This window comes from Lissotriton vulgaris, chromosome 4_1, assembly GCF_964263255.1.
Source record: "Lissotriton vulgaris chromosome 4_1, aLisVul1.2, whole genome shotgun sequence".
In the NCBI taxonomy this organism is placed as follows: Eukaryota; Metazoa; Chordata; class Amphibia; order Caudata; family Salamandridae; genus Lissotriton; species Lissotriton vulgaris.
This window is the reverse complement of record NC_141691.1, coordinates 683,334,403-683,361,091: the sequence shown is the minus strand read 5'-3', so window position 1 is coordinate 683,361,091 and position 26,689 is coordinate 683,334,403. Positions and strand designations below refer to the sequence as shown.

At 43.1% G+C, this 26,689-nt stretch overlaps 1 protein-coding gene across 2 annotated transcripts in view; it reads right to left on the bottom strand.

Moving 5' to 3' along the window:
* LOC147722440 (aromatic-L-amino-acid decarboxylase-like) overlaps nucleotides 1-26,689 on the bottom strand; it is a 592,216-nt gene that overhangs the window by 530,169 nt on the left and 35,358 nt on the right. Inside the window, exon 1 of one of the 2 annotated variants that reach the window (XM_086964963.1) lies at nucleotides 12,471-12,530. The exons of the other annotated variant lie outside the window; for it this stretch is intronic. The gene's annotated coding sequence lies outside the window, so the exon portion shown is untranslated. Of the gene's footprint in view, nucleotides 1-12,470; nucleotides 12,531-26,689 lie in introns of those variants that run through there. 2 annotated transcript variants of the gene reach the window in all.

Below are 26,689 nucleotides of genomic sequence, written 5' to 3'. Positions count from 1 at the left end.
TTTGCAAAATAAAGCGTTTTCTTCTCAGCCACATAAGATTTACGCCAGTCCCTTTCTGCCTGTTTACAAGCTTTTTTTAACGGCAGCAGGGAGCTGTCGTACAAATAACGCAATTGATCAGTTTTCGGTTATGCACAAGGGTGTTGCAGTCCCCTCAGGGCCAGGTACCCTAGTCCATAAGAAATACTGGGCGCGAAGAAAGAAGAGAATATAACCCAACCTCTCCACTGCTCCAGGCAAGTTCAGAACTTGAGATTTACTACAATTAAAGCATCTAATGCAAGTGGACAAGAAAGGTTTTGTTTTCTTATGTGCAATAAGCAATAAGTTTAAATTGTGTCCAATAATCATAAACTCCAAACTAAGCTGTTCTCTCACCAGTGAAAGTATATGTTGCTATGTCCATTACAAGTGGACCAGCTGACACTTGTTATTCCCATTAAAGATCTACTATTGGCATTCATAATAGAAAATAAAACGTTGTTAACAACTCAATAGTTATAGCTTTGGCAAACAGTCTACCTTCCCCATTTACATCAGGGCTCGTGAGATCATCTGAGCATACCTCAGGTTTTAGCCAGAAGCCTGTGTCTATTTATTGTCTATATTGCTCCCGGTCCCGCTATTGTTCAAGCGTTTTTTTTTTTATGTGGTGTCTTATGCAGATGACACCCAGCTGATGTTTGCCTATAAAAACCTTAATGCTTCGGTCTCAGCTTATTCTCAAGATTGCCTCTCTGCAGTAGCAGACTTGATGCATAAAAGCTGCCTTTGCCTAAACTCTGAAAAAACAGAAATCTTGATATTTAGTTCCCCTATTGTACTTGATCTGATCCATCTGCGACACTCGGAAATGGGACTTTCCTCAGCACCCTCCACCTCTGTGAAAAATCTAAGGGTCAAGCTGGATAATGCCCTGTCATTTAAACCTTTTTGTCAACGCTACTGCAGTAGTCTGTTTCTCCCTATTGAAAACTCTAAGAAGGAGTCTAAAATTCTTGCCGGAACAGACCAGAAATATTGTTCATGCATTGATCACTTCTAGGCTTGATGATGCAAACGTCCTGCCTCTTGGACCTCCCCAAGCTCTGTTAAACAGACTGCAATGGGTTCAGAATGCGGCAGCCAGACTGCTGCTGAACATTCCTGAAAGGCAATCTATTTGCAATGGCTTGAAAAGCCTACACTGGCTCCCTGTCAAGCAAAGAATTGAATTCAAAGCACTGACAAAAACGTTTAGGGCCACTCAATTGAAAGAACCAACATATATCTGTGACAAAATGTAAAGATACCTTCCTCACAGATAATTACGCTCTGCCAACCACAACCTTTTCTGAATTCCCAAGATTAAAAACTCCAGAGTTGAGGGGCGCTTCTTATCTTTTTTACCCCAAAATTCTGGAATCAGTTACCTGGTCATCAGCTGGGCCTGGTGTGTTTGTGGGTGATGGGCGAGCCCCACTATTCATAACAATTGAGGCGAGAGGAATTTCAGAGGAAAATCAGAGGACCTGGGCAGCTCAGCTAAAGGCTGGCTGCTCCATATTAGAATATCCTCTATATTTTCCAACTGCTGCGATAGACTGCGCATGCAAGAGCGTGTGCTTCCCTAATAAATATGCCCAGGCAGTGACGTGGTGCAGGGCGTGGTCCATTTTCCCATGCTCTTCCTTTTGTCTGCCCCTGGGCGCTGACCTGATTGTCCGCAGAACATAGTGACATAATCAGTGAGTGCTTGAGCAATCATAGAGAGCAGCAGGATAGCATATGGCTAGGTATTGATGAGTCCCGCCTTAGACGTGAACGTCCCCTCCCAACTATGAGCACATGAGTACCTCCGAGGTATAGACTGATATCAACACAATTGTCTTGGATTAGGGGCCGGAATAATCCCAGCTGTATTTTATTAAAAACAAACAACATATTAAAAAAGTTTACATATTTACAATATGCAGAAAACAGTCCAGAGTATTCATATACCAATTTTTATACAATGTATTTACGTTATTTCGTATTGTATGGCTAACCTTAACATATTATCTAATACAAAGCCATTCCTAACCTAACTGAATTATTATTATCATTTTTCTCTGTATCCCGAATTGGGCCTACGGGCAAGGTCATGACTTATCAACTACGTGCTAGGTCAGAACAGATGGACACCTGAAAGTAAAAAATTTAGAGAACCTGTAACAGAACACAAGAAATGCACCCATTAAAAAATGCTGCCTCAGGGGATGGTAGGTGGGCAAAAAGGCGATATCCGTCGGTAGACGGCTTCACTTGAGGAATAGCGAGGGAAAAGACCGTACCACTGCTCCACACTCTCTTTTATGGGGGCCTTCAAAAAACCAGCAGGATCCAGATTTGGAACTGCCTCCCCATGCCCCGGAAGCACTTGAGTGCTTCCAGGGCATGCTCCCACTCCGCTTAACCCCAAGGCAAACAAATTGCAGCCTCGTCACCATCCGCCGCCACCAGCTCCACCCCTCAAAAGGTGACGGGACCGGCATAACCGCCATAAGAGTGGTGGGCCAGAGTCCAGTTGGCGCCTTAACAGAGTCAAGGTGAGGGGGGTGATACTCATAGACTGTATATAGGTGATGTCTTCGCAGTGCATGACCTTTGATAATCCTGAATGGCAGACGAGGTTACATATGACTGTAGTCACTCTATATTTGACTGATGAAAGTATTTGTCAATCACCTATGTGCTTATGTGTGTAAACAGTGGCTCCTCATGGGTATGTCAAGCTCATTCAAACCCAACCTTTGGTCCTCTCGGGCCATTCACTGATGGACCATCTTCGGGCTTTTAGTATCGCTCCCCATCAGCCTGTGTCCTGTTTTCTCTCCCTATTGTCTGTCAAGTGCCTAGTTCTGCTTCATGTGTTTTGGGATCAACGTGGAGTCAGAATGCATCAAAGTTGCAGTTTTCAGTTCGCTGTCACATTTTGAAAAAAGTATCAAGGCTATCCTCAAACACTGCACTACAACAAATGTAAGCAATCACAAGCTGACATAACACGCCAAAGAAGCCCAGTGATTACAGATGCAATCGGCGATGGATTTTGCCAGCAGACAAAAAAGTACACTAAAAACGGTTATGTAATTTGAACTTAATTTTTATTAGCTATAGTTTTAAACTTGGATTCCTGGCGCATTTGCATGTTCTCTGAAACAAGTTAAAGCACACCATAAAGCACTGATAAAATTGAAAACAAAGTACCGTTGGCGCTCAATGGAACAGAAACCTATCTGGGAAAGGGTGCCAGCATCCCCGGCAGAGCAAGATGGCGTCTGTGTGAGGCGGTCGTAGGTGGCTCTCGCAGGGGGTGACATGACTTCGGCTATTTGATTTACCCACCGCTACCCCAGAATGCAAGCCTCCCAAACAGGAGAACATGGAGCATCGGTACCTGGCCTGGAGGGGTGGATTTCAGCGCTGACAGAGGTTGCAGAGTTGTTGATCGCGGGTTGCAGAGGATTTGAGAGTGCTCTCTCGGCCGCAATTCGAGGCTCGGCGTGTGGCGGCGCTCAGACTTTCGCTGCGATGCCGTCCAAATCAGGCACGAGAGGCAAAGGGGCAAATCTGCAGACTGCACCACAGGACTCACCCCGGAGGGACACAGCTGAGGCGGAGACTCCAGCGGCACCCCAGGGACTTAAATAGAAGCCCCACGCCAAGAATCCCCCAGACGGGAAGGGGAGGGGTGCAGGCTCACAGCCCCAACCATCGCGGGCCATGGTTTCTGTCATCAACTTGCTCTGGGGGCCCGGTGCTCGAGGAGCAGCTCGGGCGGATGAGCAGTCAGGAGCTGGAACCAGTGGACAAAGACGGAGAGTAACCGGTAAGCCACCATTGGGGCCAGAGGAGGTGGTGAAAAAGGCTGAGACATTTCATGGGATACCTCAGGGGGGAGTACACGAGACACTGTATGCACAATCCCCGGAGCCAAAGGGGGGTACGGGAGTCATAGGAGAGATAGGTGCTTCAGGAGGAGAAAACCAGGGGAATTTTCCAGAGGTATGCACTGATGAGCAGGCTGTAGGAGAAACCAGTGCTTCTGAGCCTAATGCGGGGGTCCCTGGGGGCAGTGAGTCTCAACAGGAGGGGGCAAATCAATCTACCCAAACGGACCCTGCAGCTCTGGCAGTTCTGGGAGATGCCACAAATGAGGGGGATGAAAAACGACACAGGGTCGTGACTCTGAACCAGTAAGGCTGAGCTGAAATTATCCAAAGAACAACACAAAATGCCAGTACTGGACAACACTAAATAATTTTATAGTGACCTATATGAAGTAAACATAACGGTCCGTTTTTTGATTTACGTCACTAGTTTATTCATTTATTTTTAGCACTAGTGGAACAAAGGGTTATTTTCATAAGCAAACAAACAATTTTTATGTGCATGTACAAATATACAATAAAACATTACAACTAGATCATAATGTACAGAGAAATTTACAAAATTTACAACACATCCACACTTTCACTCTGGCCAAAACCTTTCATCCATCTACAATCGTACCACAAAGCAGAAATACTTAGGGCCTAATGTCAAAAATATAAATTCTATATACATATATTCAGTTTCACATCCTAAGAATGATAATTAATGTGATGAGTACACTTTCAGGGGTATTAATCCTGCTTAATGAACACTATTTTTAGTATAATTCAAATTTGACAGAAGGACCCATAAACAGGTCGACGCGTTTCGAACTCCCAAATGCCGAGTTCTCCTCAGGACCAACAATCTTATTATTAGGAACACAGCTGTCCTCGAGCAGATGGTATTAAGAGGATGGACAATTCTATTTGAGGATTGATAGCAACTTATCACATGTTTAATATATTGATTTGGTGAAACTGATCGCCGCGTGTGAATATCACCGGCGTCCATTGGCAAAGTTTTTTGTCCTCCTTGAACGAGCGCAGTTTATCGCTGGCGTCCGTCGGTAGCGTATTTTCTCCTTCGTAAACAAAACGTCCGGGGACCTGGACAATGTATTAAACACGTGATAAGTTGCTATCAATACTCAAATAGAATTGTCCATCGTCTTAATACCATCTGCTCCAGGACTGCTGAGTTTCTAATAATAAGATTGTTCGTCCTGAGGAGAACTCCGCATTTGGGAGTTCGAAACGCGTCGACCTGTTTATGGGTCCTTCTGTCAAATTTGAATTATACTAAAAATAGTGTTCATTAAGCAGGATTAATACCCCTGAAAGTGTACTCATCACATTAATTATCATTCTTAGGATGTGAAACTGCATATATGTATATAGAATTTATATTTTTGACATTAGGCCCTAAGTATTTCTGCTTTGTGGTACGATTGTAGATGGATGATAGGTTTTGGCCAGAGTGAAAGTGTGGATGTGTTGTAAATTTTGTAAATTTCTCTGTACATTATGATCTAGTTCTAATGTTTTATTGTATATTTGTACATGCACATACAAATTGTTTGTTTGCTTATGAAAATAACCCTTTGTTCCACTAGTGCTAAAAATAAATGAATAAACTAGTGACGTAAATCAAAAAACGGACCGTTATGTTTACTTCATATAGGTCACAATAAAAATATTTAGTGTTGCCCAGTACTGGCATTTTGTGTTGTTCTTTGGACAAATGAGGGGGAGGCCCTGGGAGACGCGGATGGAGGGGCCAGGAATACCCCGAATGAGCAATCAGGGGGCACCGGGCAAAACCTTACAGGGCAAGATTCAAAGATAGAGGGAACTGAGAAAGAGCTTTTAGGGTCTGCAAGGGCACACAGGCTGCCAGGGGAGAAGGATGTCAACTCAGAAGCTAACGATTTTTATTGCCTTTCAGACGCCACTTGGTCAGGTTTAAGATCAGACACAGGATCCAATATAGATTCAAGTGAGGAGGACAATGGCTCCGACAAAGGAATTAGTGGCAGGCAAAATACTCCAACTACTCAAAAGATAAACTCCAGATCCCCCAGAGCTGAGAACTCTAGACCGAATGAGCTAAGGTGGGACTATTCCCTCGGGGATCAATTGGTGTGAAACAGCAAACAACCTTCCAAGGAAGCAGAAGCAACTCAGGCACCCCCTACACTAGAATCAATTCTGCAGTGCATTGTAGCACATTATTATGAAGCCCGAATGGTGAGCAAGCACGCACAAAACGTAGCACGGAAAATACAAGGGCTGTCAGAAAAAGTGGAAAAACGTATAATAATATTTGTGACGGGATGACTGAAGTAGAGTCTAGAACTGCTACACTGGAGGTGGATCTCGCAGGTTCAAGGGGGCAAGTGGAGGCGCATGAGGCACAACTTGTAGACATCCTATGGAAGCTGGAAGAGAGTGACAACCGCCAAAGAAGCAACAACTTACGATTCCTCTGGATCCCGGAAGGAAATGAAGGATCAGGAGCAAGAGAATTTATGGTACAGCTGCTTCAGGAATCCTTCCCAGACCTAGAAGGCTGGAGGTGGTCGCAGGAAATTCAGAGGGTACACCGAGTCCCATTTAATATATGTTAGCCAATTTGACCTGATGCCAAACCTCAGTCAATACTGGTCTACTTCGGGAACTACCTATTGAGGCAAAAAGTGTTCGAGAAGGCTAGACGAGATGCACAATGGGCGTTGATGGGTACTCTTTCTTTACCAGGCCGGATTTCAGTCACATCACAGTGGAACGAAGATGGCGTTTACGCCAAATGATTACTCAGTTCCAGGGAAAGGGGACGGAAGCCTTTTTATTAAATCCGACCAGGCTGAAAGTTGTATGGAAGGATCGTGTTAGAGTCTTCACTTCAGAGATCAAGGCCAAGGAGTTCCCAGATGGCGGGGGCAAATGACTCTCGAGTTGTGCCGGCTGATAAGACATGTGTCGGAATAACTGAAGCCAGGGGACAGTATCTAATCAAGACGCCACAGGACACAACCTCCTTGTCGCAAGACTGTTTAAGATTTTCTTCACTTTTTTTTTTCTTTTCATCTCTTTTTTTTTGGTTGTAATAGTGACACTGTGGGGGGGCCTTAGTAAGTGGTCAAAGTAGATGAGGAATAGAAGGTTGGGGGGGAGAGAAAAGAAAAAAGGGAAAGGGAAAAAGAGAAAAAATTGGGGGGGAAATCTAAAGGTACTAACTGTTTTTTTTATATATGTCACCATAGCGAGAACACCACCAATCATCACCCACAGACCTAGATAAGTCTGTTGCTTCACAGGGAGGGGGAGGGGGAGGCGGTCCGGGAGAGGGGGTTGGAGGGCGGGTGGAGGAAATGAAAAATAAAATTCAGGAAAGTAGAATACAGGTTTGAAAGTAAGATTTGGGTCTCATGTTATCTGAAGGAATGGTTCAAGAGGCAAAGCAGGCACCAAGGGGAATGCGGGGATGGGTAAGTTAACTTTTTGTCCGATAAACATCGGGGCTGAAAGATCGAGTGAAGAGAGGTAGGATTGGAGAAGTATTGCGAACTCTGGGTTTGGATTTTATATGTCAGCAGAAGACCCACTTCCCTTGCAGAAGAGAGGTCTTAACTATATCCCAGGCTATACACAATCAATTTGTGCATCACAGACCTCAAATACTAGAGCGGTCGCAATTCACATATCTAACCGGCTGCCACCCATTAAACGGACATTATCGGATAAATGGGATAGTTGGGCAATTGCCCTAATTCCAAGCTTTGGTACACTCTGTACAATTTATGGGTCAAATCTAGACAATGCAGATCTGCTTCAAGAATTAGGAATTGAGCTATCCTCCTGGCCAGCCCCAATGATTATTTGAGGGGATTTTAATATTCACATTGATGCAAGTGGGGTGGGTAGAGGCGGTTACTAAGGCAGGAAGCCACAAGTTTTTCAAGCCCTACAGACATTATCTGATAGTCATGGGCTGGTAGACATAGGGCCAATCAAAAAAGTAGGAGACCCAGGATATACTTATTACTCATGCCCATATAGAAAATACGTAAGGCTAGATTATTTTTTTGTCTCTACTTCTCTAACAGAAAATTCAAAGATTAAGAAGCTACCTAAGGTCCTTTTGGATCATAACTCTCTGGTATTGGATATAGAAATCCAGGGGTATATAAAAGCTGCCGTAAACTGGACCTTCGATCGGAAACTATTAGTAACTAATGGTTTTATTGATCATATTAGGGGCTGGACTACTCAGTCTTTTTTATGTCAATAGGTATAGTACTTCAAGGGAAAACATATAGGATGCTTTTAAAGCAGGGATTAGGGGGGAGGGAATTCGCTTTGTAGATTCCACAGGAAAAAACAGTGAGAGGAAATATGTGCACTTATGCAGGAGCTGAGTAGGTATGAGACAGAACCTATGGCAATTATTGTACAAAAACAGACTCAGTACTAATTTACTTTTAATTCGACATTCGATTGCAGCTAAGGCTAAAATAAACGGGGTGTACAACAAAATAACAGCTGAAAGTTTTCAAACTGGCCGGCAAGATCATTATAAATATAGAGAAATTACAGGGAAACATCTTGCTGAAAGGCTGAAAAGGAAGGATGGTACAATTTCTACTGAACCTCAAGAGATAGTGGAAATATTTCAAGATTTCTACCAAGATCTCTATAATTCTAGGCTTAGCGCTCCAGTAGCAGGAAGCGTTGGTTTGGAATTACCGCCTCAGATTCAAGAACTAGAAGCAGATATCACGTTGGAGGAGGTCAATGAGGCATTATTGTCGATGGCTTCAGGGAAGGAGGCAGGTCCGGATGGGTTACCAATGGAGATCTATAAAATCTTGCATAAAGAACTAGCCCCTCTTTTGTTAGACTTGTTTTAGCAGTATAGCAGAAAGGAACACCACCTAAATCATGACAGGAGACTAGTATAGTCATATTCTTGAAGAAAGGGAAGGCAGCGGAAGATCCAACCTTCTACAGACCAATCGCACTGATAAATTATGATGAAAAGCTTTAATCTAAAATCCTAGAGCATAGGCTATCTAAGATAATTGATTCCTTAGTAAGCCCGTGGCAACACGGTTTCATACCGGGTAGAGGCACGACAGACCATATTCAAAGGGCGATATCATTATTTAATATTGCAGAGATCTCAGGGCAACAGATGTGATTATTATTGGACGCACAAAAGGCGTTCGACCAAGTGGAGTGGGTATATCTTTGGCAGAACTTGAGGTCAAATGGCTTTGGACCACGCATTTTAACCGCCCTTAGAGCCATGTACGTTCAATCACATGCAAAAATACAACTGATGGGGCGGTAGTCGGGGGAAGGTCAAGATCACTAGGGGTACAAGGCAGGGCTGCCCTTGCTCCCCTATCCTCTTCGCACTATATATAGACCCGCTTATTAGAGCAATATTCAACGATCAGGTAATCAAGCCGCTAGTGGTCAGGGGTTATAGCACTGAGGTTTTAGCTTACGCAGATGACATCGCTGTTGTCACCCCTGACCCTCAGGCGGCAATGGGAAGGATTGAAAATCTGGCCCGGGAGTTTGGGAAGCAATCAGGGTATGGGCTAAATGCAGATAAAACTAAAATAGTTTGCTTTAAGTCGGTTACCTGGCAGGACTCTAGGAGGATGGAGGTAAACACGTACTTAGGGATTTCTGTCGCAGCAGACGTCGGGACAATCTGGAATATTAATGCAGATCCTCTCATCAGGAAAATTGGGAATGACTTAAAGAGAATGGATAACCTGCATTTATCTATTATCGGAAGGGCGAATGTCATAAAAATGACAATGTTCCCTAAAATGTTATATATGCTACGCTGTACACCAATGGAACCACCAAATCTTTTCTTTAAAAAAATTGAGGGGATCTTCTCGCAGTTTATCTGGGGATACAAGAAAGTCAGGAGATCTCTGAAACTAATGACCCTACCACAAAACCGAGGTGGGATGGCTGTCCCAAATATTTTATACTACTACTGGGCTATCATGCTTCAGCAGATGACCATTTTATTTAACCTAAGCTAACATCAACAGCTCAGGATATGGAGCTGCCACCCTCCATCTTTGAATTAGCTCTGGGTGACTTAGCACCATGGCTATTACTGAAACAATTGGAGGGAAGCTACTACAAGAAAACTCGCTCCAAACCCCTCAGAGCTGCTTGGAATGTTTGGCAGAAATCTAGCAAATTGTTAAAATTTTGGAAAATCCAACGCTACCTGCTATTATGGCATTCATCAATCTTGTTAGCTTCCCTGTATGATTAAATTGGTAGCAAGTGGGAGCAGGTGGTAATTAATTCTGCTTTATGGTGACAGCAACCCTACGCATATTGATTACTTCAAAGTGGAAGGATGAGGATCCCCAGACATATCAGGCATGGTATGCCAGACTTTTCCATATATTTAATTTGGAGATGGCACTACATAAGTGTAAGGGAAACAGAGCCAGGAAAAAAGGGGTACAAATTTGGGGGCCTGGTGGAGCAGTAAGGATAGGGGAAACCTATGCCTTCAGAGTTTAATGAAAGTATATGTATTATTAGCTATTTTTGATCTTATGAATTGCTGTCTTCATTGGTCGCCCCTGGTTCTTTCTTCGTTTTCTTTCTTGTCCTGTTTCCTTACTTCTCTCTTTGAAGTTATTTTCTGTTCTTTTTATTTGCGGTATTATGTTGTTTGACTACCTTTTGGAATCAGTGTAACTTTCCTGAGAACAATGAAATAAAAAAACTAAAAAAAAAGGAAGAGAAACCTATCTGACCACATTGGATAGAAAAACAAAGACTCCCATCTACCAGCTTTAGCAGTATGGGAGAATACGAGAAAAAAGACAATCCTTTCGCTTCCTGAGTGGAAGATGATACCACTCATTTCAGATTAACCTTCTTTTTCCAGAGAATGTACAAGCACCACCAGCCTAGCCACCCCAGGACCCATTAAAGTCCTATTCCTTGCCTTCATTCCATGGGGACGAGAGTGTCCCAGTCTCTGCAGCCTTTCCTCGTTGGTGGCTCTAGAGGTCCCTCTACTCTAGGCACAGAATGATGTCCTCCCCAGGTTTCCCTTTAATGGTTTCTTCATGCCTCAACAATAGGGCCTTGATGTTTCCTAGCACTGCCCACTCGTTTCTGAGTCTGCTCTTCTTCCACCTTCCACCTACTCTCCGTGCACACTTGTCTATATTTGTTCCACTTGGTTTGTGGCGTGTTGTTCTCCCTCTTAAGAGTTCTAGTCTTCTTCTACTGAAGATCCCCTTCCGAGGCCTTCATGGTTTCCGCTGCTCTGTCCTGGCCTGCTACTGACCTTCTTCTGGGTACACTACCTTCAGAGACGTTTTTATTCTTCCTTGGTATTTATATAACACACCCTCCAAACTACCCATGGGTCCAATTTGGTATTCCAAATGCAACTCTTGTCTTGAAGAGCAGCCCTTGCTTTTCTTTCCAGCTACTATGCAGATATGCAGCTTTCCTTCTAGACCAGGGTGCACTCAAATGTGATAATGAAGAAAAGGGAGGCATGGTGAAATAAAACATTTGCCTAGGATCACACAGTGTGTTCAAGAAGGGAAGCTAGAATTGGTCCCAGGATTGATGCTTTTACATTGTGAAGTTTAGACCATGGGATCCTATGACTGCCTCCTTCGTGCTGTGAAAGTTGGAAAGAACTTTTACACCTAACCACTTTCAAAAGTCACCAGCCGCCACTGCTGATCATATCAGATGTGCCACATCAGAGAATGCATTCAAGAGCTCTCTGAAGATCCACCTTTTGAGGGAGATTTAACGACCGCCAGTCCCTCTTCTGTTTACTGATCTTAGCTGTGTCTTGCTGTAACCTTACTATTGGACGCTCCCTCTTGGAAAAGCAGTTTTGTGCTTTGTTAATTATAGTGCATTCATTCATTCATTCATTCATTGGCACATGACACAGAACTTAAACAGGTCTCTATAATTACCATGTTCTTCGCTATGAGGCGCTATAAAAAAACATTGGCGCTCTCATTACTATTACTCACAGTTGCCAAAAGCACTTTTTTTGCAATCAAAAAGGTTAATGAGAATAACTATCTATAGGGATCCGCGGATACCAACATACCTTCACTACCAAAAACTCGACTGTTTTCACGTTTTCAGGCTCCAACACCATCCGGTTTAATTGTTCTAATATTATTCTCTAGGCGTTTGTATCTGCCACAGTTACAGGTGGCTTGTGTGATCCTCGGAACACATTTTTTGTTTGATCTTAGACAGCTGGTTTATCAGATTGAAAACAATAATTTCTCATTGAAACTTTTTGGCTGCTACAATTCGTGGCCTGGTGAGCCACACCTGATGCAATTATGTTCTTTCAGTCATGTCCCTAAACATTACTTTGTTGAACAATATTAGAGACTCCAATTTCCCAACCACAGACAAGGAAAGGGTGTGTGATGTTGGCCACTGTCTGGGGGAAGACCCTTGATTTCCACCAATCCCAGAAACCGAGAGGACCCCAGTCCAGTACCATTCATCGGATAAACGTACGTGTCTGCCTCTCAGGAGCTCAGCATACAGGTTGGTTCCCTGGCGTAGGGTTTGCTGGAGCAGGGCAGAGTGTGAAACCTCCAGCGACAGTCAGCAACAGACTTTCCTGATAGCGAGAGCCATTGGAGTTTGAACTGTACCACAGCGTCAGGGCTGGGGGAGGGTGAAATACCAATGGCGGGGAGAAAGGCTAAGGACTGGAGAAGGGGCTTGCAGATAAGGGGCGATCGAAGGAAACGAAGGTTTTTGTAAAGGACACGGTTCTGAAAGGGGAACTGATAGCAAGCAGGTCAAAGTACGTGAATATCCCTCTCTAGCAGATCAGGTGCGTGTGGCGACATTGCCCAGCTGTTGTTTGGGACTGTTTTAAAACTTAACAGAAGAGACACCCTTCTGTTGCCGGCGATAAGCCTCCGGAGCAGATACCGGATTTTTAGAGATCATCAGATTTTCACAGGGGAAAAACAGAATCTGATAAAGTGGAACATTTGATGAAATGTAGAAAAAACAACTCATCGATCTGGAATTATATCTAAAAACCGGGTGTAACAAATCATGAAAGACAAAAGCAACCGTTAAGTTGGATTAGCCTGCGGTGACAAAACATGGCCTTTGGAACCTACCAATTATATACACTAAGGGTGGTCAAAGATACCCTGGAACTTAAGGGAGAAAACGGTAAGGTCCATATTTATGAAGTTTGTGGCGCAGGGCAGCGCAGGAAGTCATCTCGCTGCAATACCCTGCATCACAGGGAAAGGACAGGAATGTGCCTTGTTTATCCAATAATGCACATTTCTGTCCTTTCCTCCTGCGTTGATGTCTTTTTGGCAGCATGGTGCCTGGGTTGGAGGCAGGATTACTTTTGTGCAGGAAGGGATACCTTCCTGCACAAAAACGATCCTGAGAGGCTTTCTCCTCTTTGTACAGGTGCTGCAGAATGCAGCACCCGTAGAAAGAGGAAGTAAGGAGGAGAAATAAAGATATTTCTCCTCGTAAATTTTTTGGCACATTCTCAGGTTTACCAGGCTTGTTACATCAGGAAATGTGTTACAAACCATGGGAGCTGCATTGAACACCCACGCAACACCCATTGAGCGCCTCTCTTGCACTCAGGTATGAGACACAGCAATTTGTGCTGCATTGCATTACTCCAGATTTTTTAAACCATTTGAAAGCCATGCAAAGTGGCTTTGTATGGCTTAAAAAATCTGACTTGGAGGTCTGCATCACGCATGTACCACATTGCATGGTGCAAGCATGACTCAATCCTCTCGTAACTATGCCCCTAATTTTCCCAACAATTTTGCACCAGAATTAAGTAGCATATTTGCTGATATAACAGGAAGAGAATGTCGATAACCTTTGACATCCATTACATCACAGAAAGTGAAATCAGATAAAGAGTAAAACATTTCCAAAGCAAAAGTACAATTCATACAGAAAAACAAACGTACATAAAAAGGTAAACATTACCTAAAATTCTGCAGACCTTGTGATTTATAAAATGCAGAATGGGTATAATCCTAGAAATCAGTTATTAAGCTCTGTTATGCGACATTGGTAATCAATCCCCACAGGAGTTCTGAAGCTTCAGTTAGATTAGCAAAGCACACACTAGTCTTCAGGCAGTGACCCTCTTTAATATTTTGCATGATTGCCTCTTGCATGCCCCTCACTATACACCCTTACCCATTCTTAGATCCTGTGACAGCCTGAATCCATTATACACCCATACCCATTTCTGAGATCCTGTGACAGCCTTAATCCATTAAACACGGTTACCCCTTTCTGAGATCCTGTGACACAGCCTGAATCTGTAAGTTATATGTACAGCCCTCAACGCAGTTGCTTCCCATGACAAAAGAAAAAAGAACTTACTAAAATATTGAATATAATAAATGGTTCTATGTAAAGCCATAACATTGTGTTGGTTAGTACATTTGAAAAGTCATTGGAACACCTTCATGCAACCTCTGGACTGTACCATCAACTACTGGCCATTCTGGGCCCCGCTTGAAGCAAAAAAGGTGTATTTTCAACCATGCTTGTGTAAAACTGACGATTTATCGAAAGAACTCTTCCAAGTCGGTCTGGAAATCTTTTCCATTTCCCTCCTAATGCATCCTAAGTTTTGTTTTCGCAAAGGCAGGGTGACAATGTGATGTAATATAAGGCAATTTTAGTTATAAGTCAGAACTATTGGCTTTGCCAATGCCTGCTGTATGTAGGAAATGAATCACTGCCATCACAGATCGGTAAGTACTACTTTTTTAGCAGTCGTAAAGCGAGGTTACCACCCATCATTTACAGAAGGAGCATTTCATTACCAGGACGTGATGGTACAATACGGAGGCCAGGTTAAGATTAAAAGCCAGCAATCAACATTTTTCAGTACTTGGCTCAGAAAATGGAAAGGCGTCTCTCTCTCTCTCTTTTTCTCTATCCTTCTCTCTCTCTCTGTTTATCTCTCTGTCGCTGAAGGCCACATTATACTGTAAGTTCCAGCAAAGACAAATTGTGAAAGAAATGAAAATTGTTATAGGAACACGAGTCAACTGACTGATTAACGCGCAGTTTTTGTTGCTGCCAAATTTGCCGCGAAATGGGGACATTACAAACCTGATGTAGCGGAAACCGCATTTTATTTGTAAGGGTGCTTTATAATAACACAGGTAGAGCCCATTCAGGTATAATCCTTTGTTGTGTAACATGAAGAGTTAGGATTGTGAAATGTTATAACGCGAAACGTGATGCGTTTTAGGATATTGAATATTACTGTGGAGAGTTAACGTCGGAAGTGAATGTAACCAGCAGAAAACATTAACGCAAAGAACATGTGTTTATTAATGTATCATTTTATATGTAGGTAGGAAAATATACTGAACGTGCCTTATTTCCTCATATGTCATTTTTCTATGTTAGCTGAATCTTGTAGGCCTGAAATACAATTTCCCTGGAAGCTCTTGCTTTAGAAATAAAAGTTTGAATTCCATGTGTGCCACGCATCTTGCTCTTTCTCACGTTTTGTGTTGCAGGTGGAAGAAGCGTCTTGTTATCTAGAATAAAGCCTTTGTATTATTAGTTAAACAAGGAGAGAAGGAGATACATCGTGGACTAAAGTCAATAAGAGAAATTGTTTTGCTTCATACCAGAAAAGGCTGGGGAATGAAGGTCGGCGTGTTGCATTTCGGGAACATTACTATTCCATGGAAAGCTACCTATGAGATCGTGCTTGGAGCGGATGACATGACCCGCAAGGACTCTTGGGAAGATGCCTGTAATATTTGAAAGTTGTGCGTAGGGAAAGTACCCCACTTCTTCTCTGCCTTTGGAGAAAGAGCATCTTAGAACGAGCCCTGTCTCGATACCTTTATACTATCCGACCAATTGATGGTGGAGAGACTTTTTGGGCAGACTCCACAGACTGACATCTTTATTCCTTGCACTGAAAGATGCTTTAGTAGGGATGTCATGATAGTGCTAGTTTAGGTATAGATTTATGTTTTATACACATCAACACTCGGTGCAAGGAAACCTGGGCTCATGCTTTTTTGATCTTCTGTATCCTACTTCTTGAAATGATTGTTCTGCTTATATTTCAATGACTCCGACTCATACACAGATTTGGCCTTATGCAAATTTCAATGTATTTTTACATTCTTGTGTTGAGGTGTCTTTATGGCCAGTTATTCTTGGCTTTGTAATAAACTAGCTAATCTTACATAGTTGTCTGTGGTTACTATGTGTCCTGAGAAATCTGATTTGAATTGATTGTCATTTATAAAGAATTTCTCCCCTCTACTCTTTCATGCTGATAAAAAGAACCACTGGATCATAATTTTAGAATAAATCGAGCCTATGGGCTCAGCCCTTTCAAACCCAAGTCGTTCCTAAGCCTAGACAACTTGATGCCATAGTTTTTAAAGCCGGACCACTCATACCAGTGCATGAGAAAGAAAAGTCAGCCAGACCATGGCAGATGTCGAAGCTACGTGAAGGACTACAGGAGCTGGGCACACTTGAGTTCTTCAGACCACTGACTTCTGGGGAATTATACCTTAAGCATGATGGACCACTGCCCCAGGCTTCCATTATCAGGATCATATAATCTTTACTGTAAAATTCTCTTTGGTCCTAAAAGATATCATCGTGGCACAAGGAATACCAGGCATAGTCAAGACCAAGAAGAGGCTGCCATTTTCTGGCCATGAGATCAACTTATTTGCAGAATACGTACTAATAAATGCATAATAAATACCCCATTTCTGGGAGGAATCAGTGATAAAAAGCATGATTCTCTAAATCCAAGACCGTTTTTTTTATAAATCCACTTATTTAGTTAAATTTGAATTTCCACAGTTTAGCATTTTTAGTGACTTCAAAAAGATGCTAGTAAAACATGTATTAGAAAGAAAATGTTCTAGTTATGTACAACTTGTTAGGCTCTAGTATTTTAGTATTAAAAAGAGGTAACCCTTTTATATTCTGCCTTCATCGATATGCACTAAATCATATTTTGTCAGCATGCAAAAATAAAACTCATTAACTGCATCATGAAGTGTGCAATACATGAACTAACAACATCCCTTTGAAGTCATTAAACATCAGATTTTACTTTTTACAACGTGTTTTGTTATGACAATTTTAAGTCTCACTACATAGTGTTTTGGCGGTCAAAGGCCTATTGTTATTATTAAATAATACATTCTTAGTTCCTGTTTACGAGTTGGCCAGTAAGTGGTGCGATGTATATCTCACCCCATAAAATTAAACTTACCTCGGTCGGGATTTAACAGGTATGGAAATGACCACTGACTACAAGTTTTTCCACAGTATTTACCGGACCTTTTCCCCCTATAAATAGCAGCAGGGGTGGCATTCTGAAATTCATCCTGGGGATACTATATTTATTGCAATGCTCGTCAGGAGTTATAGCACATGTCGGAATTTAACACATGACTTGCAATCAGGACATTTGAGTGGGCTTTGGGAATGCACCTTGGTTATAAGCTGATTGCTTTTTTTGTCCAGCTCAGCGTCGGGATCCTGATTCTTTGGTTTCCCTTCTTCTTAAGATTGTCCCGCCCTGGAAGTACTTTAGTCTCACAGTGTATGATTGGATGTGGTATATCCTCACACTTCTGACATCACCATTCGGCTTTTAACTCACAACAGCAGTGCATGACCACAGGAGCGGCTCCTCCGTGTCGCCCCACAAAAGAACTGACCCAGAAGAAAAAATTAAATGGTAATAAAAGTTAATTTATTAAGACTTTACTTTTTTAAAACTCTGTCTAAAGCCGAGTGTCAGGACGGGGGTACAAAGCTTTCTGATTTCTGCTGCTTCCAGTCAGGCAGCAGCAGAAAGCAATGATAGACAGGGCACTTAGGTTTAAAATGTGCATTTCTTTTTGGCCGGCTGCCTTGTGCCGGCCAAGCCAGAAATGCACATTTTAAACTTCTCTAACCCAGCTTAACCCAGCTGTCTTAGAGACAGCATAGGGCATGAGTCTCCTCTGGAGTGGTGAGTGAGGCCGCTGCCTCCAATCCTAGTGCTGCTCGCAATGATTGGTTACTGTAGTTTCCTGCAGCCTGCCCGCCTGGAGAAGACCCAAGTGAGGAGGAGGACGTTGCGTCAGGAAGGTAAGTGGGATTTTTTTTACTTCTATTTTTGCAACCCCCACCCTCCTTACATGCCGGTCGCCACTGCTTGGCTACCGCTCTTCTTTCTCCTAATGGCGGCTGTCATAGTTCTCTCCCAAGCTAACATTTTCCCACTCCCTCACTTTTTTCACTGCTCTCTCCTACTTCTGCACTCACTTCCCTGCTCACTCTCACTCAATTTTGCTCTCCTCTTGCTTTATCGTTTCCACCTTTTCCTTTTTCAAAGAACTTTGCGCCTTATTTATGCAAAGTTATGCAATGCTGCGCGAAAACATCGGTGCGTCACTTTTCATTGCGACCTCCTTGCGACATGATGGATGCATCATATTACTCGAATTGTATTTGTATTTGGTATTTATAAAGCGCGAACTGTCGCTCCGGAAGGAGCATCCTGGCGCTGATGCATGATGTCGCAAGGAATGACATACATCAGTATTACTGACATATCGGTTGACGCAAAAGTGATGCATTGTTGGCGTGTGTCTGAAAACAGAAGCAACTCCAGCAGTGTGTCCTTTCACATGGAGCAAGCACCATGTGAAAGGGCCTGCATCAGTCTTACGTCTGGTGTGAGGCATGCATAAGATATTGACGCAGTAGTGTCCTAGAAGTGGCACAGTGAAATCTCTTAGATTTCACTGCACCGCTTCTACGAGGCTTGGATGCGGGGGCACGCTCACCCTGCACACATTATACCTGATGCAGGTATAATGTAGCTCAGGTGTTTACAAAGTGACGCATCTGCCTAGATGCGTCACTTTGATATTAGGGTGCAACATGGCGCATTTCTTACGCCTCCGGTGCATCATAAAAAGTGATGCACCAGCAACACAAAAGTTTTGCAAGGGCTCATAAATGAGCACCTTTGTGTTCAAGCCTGTGTGTTCATCTCTCTTTCTCCTCACAACTTCTGCCCCGAGTATCAAATAAATACATTTTGTACATACGAGTGATTGGTGCTATCTATCGAATTTTGTGTCGCTTGTTTAAAAGCATACAGGGGTGCCACCCAGGCGTTCGATTATTGCTTTAACAATCATAATCGAGCACTGAGATATTTATTTAAGCAGTTGAATCCAGGAACATTCATTGGACTTGATAAAGCGAATATGCAAATTTATATGTTGAATCCATGTCTTCTTGGAATTTTGCCAGCCCCAAAAGAATCAAGATTTTTGCCATTGTTCCTTTCCACTTTAAACAAAAGGAGGCATTCAAGGGCATTTGATCTGTTCATGATTCTTTGGAATCCTGAGATTGAGGGAGCTGAGTGGAAGTCTATGCGACTTATCTGACTCAAGGACCTGTAGTATAGATTTAAAGAACTGCCTGCTGCCTCTTGAAGTATGTGTATCTGACTCAAGGGAACTCTGGTTACAGCTGCGACAGACACGTGTCTTTGTCAAGGGACCTTTAGGAAGAGTTTTAAGTATTGGAGCTTTCACCTTGAAAGTGGCGATTGCAGCTTTGCAAGAGCATGCAAATGTGTTCTTGAAAAACAGCAAGTCCTATTGGCTTTGCCCACACTGTTTTTAACATCAGAGGCGGGATTCCATAGATTACAGCAGTGCCAGTGAATATTTGCACTGACATTTCGCTGAACCAATTTATGCAAAAAGTTATTTCCTACTCATCACTCAGTGGCAATGTATCTTTAGCAAAATTTCACCAACACCAGCCCAATTTTTGTGATGCACAAATGTCGTGGGAGAGGACAGCAGATGAGTGCATGTTTTTCTAAGGCTGAAAAACTGAACACAGTGCAAAGGTCTATCTTGCACAAAATGCCCAGTGCTGCCCTAGTGCAAACTGCCAAGTCAGACGTTCAAATGACTTTCCTGACATCATCTTTTATAAGATTTGCAAATTCTCCGCTGTGTATATCTCGACAAAATGTAACAGAAAAGCTCTTGGTTATCTTTACATGCATTTCCGGCTTCATATTTGAGTGTCGTTGTGATAACACTCAGTGCAAGAGCCTGATAGAGCAGATATAAATTTTTCAAAGTTCAAATTCAAGTTCATAATTCAATTTGACATTACTATCTATTTAAGAAAAGTAATGTTTCAGGAGGATCATAGAAGAAAATTGAACCTGTTTACAAAACAACTGTGAGCGCTATCCTGATCATCAATCCATCAATCAATCAATAAGGTTTTTTTTAGAGCATGCTACTCACCCGTGAGGGTCTCAAGGCGCTGTGGGGGGTTGGACTACTCTCTAGTCAAGGGTCTTGGAAGAACTGCGCAATGACAATTCAGAGACGTTTTGAAGTTGTCACCATCAACCTATTTCTTCTCTTCTACAAACTTACCACAACGCAAATAACATTTGAACCAGTATGTGTTATTTGCAACCAGTTAAAATATGCGCTCCAATAAAAGGCAAACAATGTACGCAAATGGTATCTGCTTCTTTTTAATGCGCGTCATTAAGCATAAGCCTTGCATGGCTAATTATTAGCATGTACGACCTGGTGGTAGCGAGCAGCATTTAAAATCTTTGATCTCCTAATGGACACAATAGCTGTTTAAAGCTATGTATAGCACGTATACTGAAGCTGCAAGGATTCTGTAAGGGTGACCTAATGTAGCTCGCCTTCAGTGATAACAGTAGGCATCTGAGGAGAACAGTTACTCAGTGGCGTCGCTAGGAGGTGCGGTCCGCCGCGGGTGCCAGTTATTAGGGGGCGGCGGCAAGCCACGAGCGCAAGTAAAGTTTTGTTTTATTTTTTGCGTTATTCTCCCTCTTTGGCGTTTGGTGCTGCTAAACAAACCCCCAAGCTCATTGTCGCCTGTCCCCCGCAGTGCCCCCGCTTGGCGTGGTCGTTCACCAGCAACCATCCCCCCTTCCTTACCGTACAGGGCTGCGGCACACTAAGGTATCGCCCGGACATCAAAAGCCCTAGCTAGGCCACAGCAGTTACTCACAAAAAAAAATGTCAAAGTCAATAGGTCCAGCTTTGCCAATGCTTACATGCTTACTAAAATGTAATTGTAATTGTATTTATAAAGCACTTACTAACCCTGATGAGGCGTCAAAGCACTTTTTCGACGAGTAACATGCAACTCCGGAATACAAAGAGGATTAGTGGTGAATTAGTATAGGGAGATATGTGTATCTCTCACTGTCAAATTCAATAGCAGTGGGCAACCATCTTCTATAATTCCATATTGCCATCATGTTGCGATTAGACATATCTTTACAGCCATCCTGAAAGCACAGAAAATATTTTTCGGCGAACAATATCTTGTACAAAACCAAGATGGCTGTAACATTGCATCATGCAGCATGGCTGCCATCATGGAAGGATGAAAATACACTTCCAAGATAGCCACTGCTTTATGTCATGCTGTGTCACACAATATGGCAGCCAACTTGGAAGCATATAAATAACACTTCAGAAAGGGTTGCCACCTCGCACCACACCATATTGCACCATCTTGCATCAAGCAATCAGTTGACCAGCTTGGAAGTATAAAAAATACACTTACAAAGAGACTGTCAGACACTATTTGCTTTGCTAATGTCAGCACAATTTTGAAAGCATCCAGCATTGGCAAAACCAGTAGCGATGGGTGGCTGAGACATGAGAGAAAAAATAGGGGAGGGAAGAGAGAGTGTTTGACTCGGTCGCAGCAGTGCGCAATGTCTGACGAAGTGGAAAAAGATGACTGGGGTGCACAGAGAAAGAGATGGGGGCTTGGTGAAGTGAGGGAAAGAGGCCAAATGTGCACTCAATCAGGTAAGGAGAGGGCTAAAGAGAGAGTGAGAAAGAGAAAGGAGCAGGCCATATACTCCCTGTTAGACCTGGGCTTACCAGTCCACATAGGGTAGCCTGGCACAGAGCAGATTTGGCTAACCTCCCAGGCGACTTGCATCAATCACTTACAGTAACCCAGTGCCTAGCCACAAAAGAAATAATTGACACCATACCAGTTTAGAAAAATACGGGTACTTTTTATTAAAAATTCTTTAAGATATCTTGTTCCGTTCAGCTTGTTAATAATACGTATTTCTGACACTTCTTACATCAACTTCTTGCACTTATAAAAATTCATCAGTACATTGTTACCTAGAATCAAAGGGTTAACCTTTACACTTATGACTTCTATTTAGGCATTCACCGGATGTATTATATGAGGTTCACTTAAGGGACATTTCAGTTTAACTCAAATCAGTACATCATAGCTTCCGACAGGTTGAAGAACCCCCTCCTCCTTATCAGGTTGAATGCTAGTTGATTTAGCTTATATTATGCATTGAATTACAGGTTTTATAACACAACTAGCAGCCCGTCCCGACGTTGTCCGAGTATAAATTGCTGCCGGACAGTAGTATATTGTTTCGTAGGATTTTGGGGTACAGGGGTATTTTAAGGGTTATGGGCTAGGTTTGGGTTTTGGGGTACAGGGGTATTTTAGGGTTATGGGGTAAGTTTGGGGCACAGGGGTATTTTTAGGGTTCAGGGGTATGTTTGGATTTTGAGGTACAGGGGTATTTATAGGGTTCAGGGCTAGGTTTTGGTTTTGGGGTACAGGGGTATTTTTAGCGTTTAGGGATAGGTTTGGGTTTTGGGGTACAGGGTATATTTATAGGGTTAAGATGGGTTAGTGTTTAAGGGTGTTGGGGTATTTTATAGAGTATGGGTGGGTTATGATTATGGGGTGCAGGGGTATTTAAAGTAGGGGTGGGCGGAAGTGGCGCGAACTTGGTACAATAAATGCGCAGTATTTCGTTCCGTCAGATTTCCAAATATTAAAACAGAAACCTCATATATTCAAGGTAAAATAACAAGTATTTCTACATGCTAAAATGCATATAGTCATTTCACAAAAGTGAAATTAGCTTTCAGCAAGCAGTGAGAGAGGTGATGATTTTGAGATCAAGCCCCTGCAAACCATTATGGGACGAGATTAGCAGTGGGAAGTGAATATTATAGTATCCAAATAATTCTACAAAGAGCTACAGTTCACCTCGTTCTCCCCAGTTGTCCCCAAGAGGCAAATGCAAAAGCATTAAAAATATTATACATCAAGCTGCAGTTCACCTCATGGTCCCTAGATGTCCCTGATGATGCAAATGCAATAACATTTAAAATATTATACATCAAACTGCAGTTCACCTCGTCGTCCCAAGATGTCCCTGATGAGTAAAATTCAAAAACATTGAAACCCTTTCATGAATGCTAAAAATTATGCTAAACTTATCCCATAATGCTTTGCAGGGCCTTTTAGTTGTATTTTTGCCCATACCTGTGCTTGGGGTGGTTCTAAGAGAATGGGACCTCCACTGAATTACTATTTAAAGGGAGAAGGAATGTATAGATCCTGGGAAGAAAAAACAACACTCGTGACGAAATGCCCCCAGCGATTGTCACGCCCCCAGCACACACCCACAGCACAATGCAGACACACCCACAAGGGACTACTTTGCTGGCACGGTTCTTTTACATTTTAAATGTATATGGTGGGCGTCTGCATAGCCTATGTCCTTCTGCTGCAACTGCCCTTTCCAACGCTGTATTGGGTGTTGTGATTGGTGCTGTGGTTCCCGAGTTTACCTGGCCAAAAGGTGCAAGTTCTCTCTTTATAATAGTAGTATAGATAGGTCTTTGGGACATTTTACAGACTAGTCAGCAAAAACGCTAGGTTACTTAGTACTCAGATCATGTCTCTAATGTCCCCCAAAGATCGACTCCTCAGTTCAGCCCGACAGCTCCAATTTATTTCCTCTGGGCCGTCCAGTCTCTAGGACCGGGAACGTAGGTTTCTATTTTTGGAATCCCTTGCCTTTACCACAAAACCTGCTTACTTGTTTAGCGGAGCACCGCTATCACACTTCAATCCGTTCCACCATAGAACTGCGAGCAAACCTCACCGCCAGTCTCTTGTGCTCCGTGTCGATTTCCCAGCACAGCCAGGTCGCTTTACTTCAGAGCCTGTGCTGAGGAAGAGTCGCGTTGATCAGGCGGGAGCGTCGGGGTCGCGTCTCTGAGTCTCTTCACTCGAGCGCCCCATCGCTTCCTTCACAAGCCGCACACTGGGCCTGCGCAAAGGAACAGCGCCTGAAGCACGGGGCAGCCCTCTTTCCCACGCAGCCGGCAAGCCCTCCAACAGTTCCGCCCTCAAGCGGCCGATTCACCAAGGCCACTCTGCCCCCTGTCAATCCCGATAGACGCTCAACGGGCCTGCGCAGGGGAGCAGTGTTTCCTCGATCTAGTTCCACCACTATCCGCTTTCCCCACAGTGTAAACAGGGGCTTGGTCTATCGCCTGCTTCCGGACCACGGGGCAGCCTGTTTCCCTCACAGCGGCTGTGCCACCAATCCAGGGAGCGTGACGGGGGAAACCACCTTCCCAACAACACAAGAGGAACCGATGGGACCACGCTAACGTGGGCAGTGTACAGGAGGGATAGGGTAAAAATAAGGCTGATTAATTCCTTCCATCCGGGCCCTGCCCTCGCAAAGCTCCAAGGGACTGTGGTCGACTCCCTCGCCAGGGGTAACAGGGTGGAATTCTCTACTCAGCTCGACCACACTACCCTTTTCTTCTCCTCAGTCTATCAAGTCCATCCTAGCACTAAAGGTCAATTCCTCCTAACTCGCAGGAGACCCCCAACCAAGTCCAAGAAGGGGGTCAAACAGCAGGGCCAGATCTGTGGGTCGGGGGACAGTGGCAACAGTAAGGCAGCAACCCTCTATCAAGAAGTCAACCCTCTGAGCTTCCTGACCCTCTAACCCCACAGCCTGCACTCCAACTGGTTCTGTGTCCACACAAAATGGCCGCCTAGGTTCTGGCCTTTTATAATCTGGGCTCTGGCTGCTAGAACCAGCCAGAAGGTTCTAGAATTTCCCATTGAGTCCTATGGCCCCAACTCCTGAGGTAATCCGTTGTGGCAGTTACCAGCCAGCATTTTGTGTGACTAAATTTTCATTGTTAGAGGGGTCATCTAGGCCTCAATAAAAATATGGGGACAAGGTAGCACCCACCCCCTAGGACAACACTAAAAATTTCAGTGGACATAAAAAAAAGAAAAGTATTAGGAGGCAAAAAGGGACAATATAAATAAATAAATAATAGGAGGGACCACCCAAAAGGTGGACAGGTCTCACACTCCCTGAGAGTGCTATTTCACAAATATGCTCCAGAGGTAGAACGAATACAAGAATAGGGAGAAAGGCCATTGAAACAGGAACAAAAACAGGAAATAGATAAAGAAGCCACCCCATAATGTGCAAACATGAAGCTCACTCTAGGAGTATTGATTGCAGTGCTGTCTGTGCAGAAACGACAACTCAAAAATAGCTGGACTCTGTTGCTGATTGGAATGTTTCATTTGAGCAGCGCAGAGGGTAGGGATGATTCAGAAGTGAGCTCCAACTTGCAATTCTCTGGCCTGTGACAGCCTTGGAATCGTTGAATAGTTGTAGTCCCCTCAAACACCGAGACGATTCAGAGCTGTTCCGAAAATCGTACACATGACACTGCTCTCTTAGTTCAGTGTTAAACTAGTTGTGCTCTACCTTAGCAGTGGAAGCAACAATGGTCCTGTGCAAGGAGGAATGTAATCAGCGGATAAATATATACACAATGGAAACTATATTGTAAATTGACTTGCCCAGCCGGGCAGAGGTCTAATATTTAATTTAGAGCAACATTTTTTGAGATACCTTCAACAGTTTCTTGGAGGTGGGCACAAGCCTGTGCCCAGACGTTTACAAATTGTCATGGTTAGCAGAGTGGATAGAAAGTAGAGAAAGGTTTTTAGGCAAAAGCTATTGTATTCTGTGCATATAGCAATAACAGAATTCACATTCACACCATTGGCCCCATACAAATGGGGGAATCTCAATGCCTCTGCACCCTTGCTGTATTATGGATTCGGACGCAAAGGTAAAGAAGCTATCAGGAGGCGCACCTACAGTGTGGCACAAAAAGGTGGTGCACTGTCAGTACCCCCCCCCCCCCATGATGGCAGCTGTCTGGAAGGGGTCATGGGGGTCCCATTGACCCACTAAGGCATATTCATTCAGGCAATGCAGTCACTCACTGCACCCGCCTGCAAGAGGATCTCTATACTCTTTAAAGTGCAGGCAGATGCCTCCTGCACACTGAAACAGGGAGCGGCTGCTTCAAAGGGGAAACAGCCATCTCAACACAACTATTACAATACACTACCATTACAACAAAACTTTTACAACGCAACATCCGTTACAACACATGCTATTACAACGCATGCCATTACATCCCAGGTGCTATTACAACGCATGCCATTACAACGCAAGTATTGGTAAGTATTTTAATTATTTTATATTAATTTCATTTTTATTTAATTAATTTAAATACTTATTTAAATTATTTGTATTTAAAAAAAATAAGTATGGGTAAGTATTTTAATTAAATAATATTATTTTAATTTTATTTCAATTAAATAAAATAATTATTTAAATTATTTATAATTTTAAATAAATAATTTAAATAAAAATATTTTAGTTTAGTAATTTTAACTCCTACTCTATCCAAAACTGACCCTACTATTACACCCCC